The sequence below is a fragment of the Oenanthe melanoleuca genome, chromosome 1A (genome assembly GCF_029582105.1).
Source record: "Oenanthe melanoleuca isolate GR-GAL-2019-014 chromosome 1A, OMel1.0, whole genome shotgun sequence".
Taxonomy (NCBI): Eukaryota; Metazoa; Chordata; class Aves; order Passeriformes; family Muscicapidae; genus Oenanthe; species Oenanthe melanoleuca.
Window position 1 is genome coordinate 6,659,507 of NC_079334.1, and position 4,460 is coordinate 6,663,966.

The 4,460-nt window shown below is 42.5% G+C and overlaps 1 long non-coding RNA gene across 1 annotated transcript; it reads right to left on the reverse strand.

Annotated features, from left to right (window-relative positions):
• LOC130248437 (uncharacterized) lies at nucleotides 1–4,103 on the reverse strand. The gene is made up of 3 exons (XR_008839632.1): nucleotides 4,023–4,103; nucleotides 3,426–3,557; nucleotides 1–290 (listed from the first exon to the last, which is right to left on the reverse strand). It is a non-coding gene; the product is annotated as an uncharacterized LOC130248437 (long non-coding RNA).
• Between the last annotated feature and the right edge of the window lie 357 nt (nucleotides 4,104–4,460).

Below are 4,460 nucleotides of genomic sequence, written 5' to 3' on the forward strand. Positions count from 1 at the left end.
TGAAGCGTTGCCTTCTATCAGCTCCCGACCGCAGAGCGAGCATCAGGAAGCGCACAAAAATGAACTCACTATTCCTGCAGGGAGCAAGTGCCAGCAGCTACACCGGGTTTGCTTCCAACCTTGCAGCCCTCCCTGCCAGCCCCCACAGCCTTGGTAATCAGCCACTGTCTCCTGGGGCTGCTGTGCTGCTTGGCTGCTTCCAAACGAAGCCTTTCCCTAGCAAACAGAGAAAGGAGAACATGCCTTGTTTGAATTTTCTCTTTTGCCAGCTGTCCTGAGACTTCAGAAACCTGAAAACACAGGGAAAATAGTGAATCATCATCATAAAAGAGTAAAAAAAAGCCTCCTGTAGAAGACTGTAATTAAAAAGCAATTGTGTTTTGAGTGCTGTCATTAATACTGGCTGAGCCAATGGCAGCGGTTACAGTGTGGGTACAGCATCAGCAATGTACAGGAGTTATTTAAAATAAATATACTTTAAACCATACAAGCAATATTCCACATAAACTCAATGTTGCCTTTTTCTTTTCAACTCCAAAATTGAGAAAGTTTTGCAAAATTTTCCACAGTAAAGTCTAAGAAAAACAACAGTTCTAGTCAGAGGTTTAAAAAAAATGCAGCTGTATTTCCAAGCTGGATTAAGTGGCAATTGTTAGCAACTAACTAGAAAAGTGAAAAATATCTCTAATTGATGTATGGATGCAGTTTAATTGCAGCCATGGAGCTTGGAAAGCATACCTGAGGAATACCTCCCTACCTTTCCTAATTTTTTTGTGCAGAGCATCAGGAAAGATGCTTCAAACCTGTGGAAGCTTTACACTTTAGGACTGCTTAAAAAGCCTTGTGCTTTTGATATTTTTTCTGATCAATGATTTTTTTTTTTCTTTTTTTTCCTTTCTGAAAAGCTTTTGCAAAATAAATACAGCTCTATTTTTTGCCAGAATTGTCTCTTTCCACCAGCATACTGGCAATGTTAAGAGTGAAAACAAGAGGGCTGTGGACAGCTTTTTACTTTTTTGGGGCACATTAAAAATTACTGGGGGTGGGGAGGGGAGAATTATGATTTTTGGTCAAGCAGCTGCCCCCAGCCCATCCTTCCTGGGCCACACCAGCATTTCATTGGGATGGAGTGCATTTCTCTTTCTGGTCCAGGTTCAGGCAAGGAAACATCAGGAAAAACAGCTTTTTTTTCAAGAGAATCAGTCTTTCCTCATGAAAGCAGGAGCCATAGATCTTCACCTTAGGCCCATTCTAGCTTTCAGATGGGTAAAATAAACTGAAAATACCATTTTAGTGAGGGAAACACAAGTCAACAGCTTTTGGGCAGTTGGCACTGCATTTCCAGAGAAGCCATTTAGGGAGGTCTGGAGTCATGAAAGCCCATTTAAAGCCATCACTCCTCTCCCTTGCCCCAAGAATTGGTGTTTCTCAGAAATGTGATTTTTTGATGGAGAGGTCCAAGAAATTCTCTTTTGACAACCTCACCTCCCAGGCCCTCACCTCTGAAAGGTGCTGGCTCTTTCCAAGGTCATTTCTACTTTTACCTCTTCCAAAGTAACCTGCAAATTACTTTCCAGGACACTATGGAATTATTTAATCAGCACAGCTAAATGTCTGGGCTGTGATTCCAAGTAGACAGAAAATGTCTTTGATGGCAAATATGGACCAAGATTTGATGTTCACACTACCATTATTCCAAACTGATTTTATGTTTAGATGAAGGAAGTGCCCTATATGGGAGATGTTCTCAAAGGATTTCTGTCATCTCAGCCCAGCTGTGCCCAGGAAATGACACCTTGAGTAAGAATAAGAAAGGAGAAACAATTTTGGTGGGTTTTAAAATAAATGAATATGGAATTATGGACATCATCAAAACATTACACACATTTGGATTCCCCAGACTGGAGTCTCTCTCTTCCTACCAGTCCAGAATGCAGTGGGTTGAAACAAAAATCTTATCTAAAAGTATGTTGAATGCTGGACTGCTAAATTTATCTGGGACTTAAAAAACAAACAAAAAAAACCCTGCATACTAATCACATGGAAATACCTGATTTGCTTTTTTCTTTAGGAATGCCTTGTGCATTTACCTGCATCCCCTAACAGTATTTAACATTGTATTAGAGGTGTAAGACATGAGTCAGAAAAAAGCTGCTTTATGCCTTGTCCCTGAGAACTGTTTGTGTTTATTTTGTGGGTAATTTTTAAATATGTTCCTCGTTTGGGTGTCTTCCTTAGCCACGACAAACATTAGCAGAACAGCTGAATCCTGAAAAGCTGAGATATGCAATTTCATATCCTCCAGCATCATAAAATTTAAATAGATCCGTGATGTGGATGCTTGATGAAATAAATCCCTGTTTCAGTGAATTTCACTCAAATCAGTGAAATAACCTCCAGTTTCTCAGCAGCTCTTGCAAGATGTTTTGCATCTCTGCAGCAGTGGAAGTTAGAAAAATGTGTTTAGGAAATTAGATTTTAACTAATCCGTGGGCAACCACAAACGAGCACATTAAAAAAGCAGAACCATCACCCACCAATTCTATTTTGTCAACCCAAGAAAGGAAAAGTTAGCAGCAGATTAATTATTTTACCAGTAAAACTGGATTTTGCTTAAAAAGCACAGAAGAAATGCATATTGTTACCATGTCACAGGCAAAGAAACAAACCCCAACATTTGAAATGCACATGGATACATTTAGCACTACACTTGACATTATCTCCTCAGTGATCTGCAGAGATATTAAAGTGCTGGTTGAAAACAGATGGGTAACATAGAAGTGAAGCCTGCCCTCTGACATCAGCACAATCAGCACCTCTGTTTCACAGCCAGGCTGGGAATTGCCACCTCTTCAGTGGCAGGCACACAAAAACACAGACAGGAGATGTCCTGCCTGGTGCACACTCATTATTCAGCAGCTGCAAGAACCAAGAACAGGCTCATGAAGCACAGGATCACATCAGGGCAGACTGGATAGGCATTCACCCACAAGTTTGTTAGAGAGATTATTAATGTAAAAATCAGGGTGTAAGGGCAAAAAGGGAAAAAAATGCTGATTTCTATCAAATTTCCCCCTCAAAATGTTACAGTTTGCTATCTGACATCTAGGAGAAAAACATACTTCCCGTGGCAACCAGAGGCTGTAAAAATCCCCTGACCTGCCTCTCTGGCAGCTGGCTGGTAGAGCAAAAGAGGAACAGGCAAATGCTTCCACGAGGACACTGCTGAACCCTTCTCCAGGACAGGGAAGGGGACAGAGGATGTGGTTGGTCCTCAGTGCCATTTCTGCAACAGTGAAAAGCACCAGCAAGGCACCGTTCCTGCAGCACCCCTGTGCTGGGATGAGCCCACTCCTGCTCCCAGAGTATGCTGCCAAGCTCTCATTTAATCCTTGCTCAGCTCTTCCTCCCCATCACCCCTGTACCTCCTATTTTCAGTCTCTGCAGCAGCCACAAGGTCACTCCATCCTTCCCTGGCAGGGACAGGTCGTTTCTGGCTGCTGCTGCTTCCTGATGCCTTCATTCTTCCTTTCCAGCCCCTGGATCATGCACATGAGCTATGAACAGCAAGCACAGGGGATTTTGGAAGCGATAGAGAAAAGCAGCCCTCCCCCAGTACCAAGAATCTTTCAGTGTATTTTGAGAAATAAAAGTTTCCTCTTGGCCATCTCATCTGAAAAACTGGTTTATCCCCCATTCCCACCATACATAATTAATGAAACTGCATTAATGAACATATTTTGTGAGAAAGCAAAGTATTAATCACCTGAGTAGGATACAGTGCAGGTGAGGAATGGAAGAACTGAGAGATCTGGGAAGACATTTATGAATTAAGCCATGAGAAGCAGGCATGAAGGAAGATTTATTTATTTTGTGACCCAGCTGAAGAATTTGCAGAGATCAGTGAGGCACTGGCTCTTAACTTGCCTATGTGCCTTTGAAAAATCTGACAGGCTCCTATCTGAATCTTATATCTGAGAGGCTCCTCTCTGAATCTCAAATGTTTTCAGAAAGAGGCTTACATGATTCATCCAAAGGCAGAGTGGTGGTGTCTCCAAGTCCCAAGTTAGTGCTCGAACAACCAGGAAATCCTGGCACTGGGAAATCCTCTGGATCCCATACCTTAAATTGCAGGGATACAACAGGGCATGGAGAGGATGTTTGTTTTAAACCCATCCCGTAGAGAAAGAGGATGCAAATCCTAATTAGCAGAGTTCTTACCCCAGATCATCCCCATCCATCTACAGTATCTGTTCATTAAAACAGCTGCTCAGAAACTCCACAGAACAGGAGGCAGAGAGCCCAGAGGGAGCAGCTTTGACAGGTCAGGCACAGGATATTCCTCCATGGGGAATCCTTCTCCAGCAAGTTCTGCATATGGTGCAGAGCCCCAGGAGGGGCTGCTGTGGTTTATTTTGTGTTACAAGTTCTCATTTCTATTTTCACAGCTAGCACAGAAG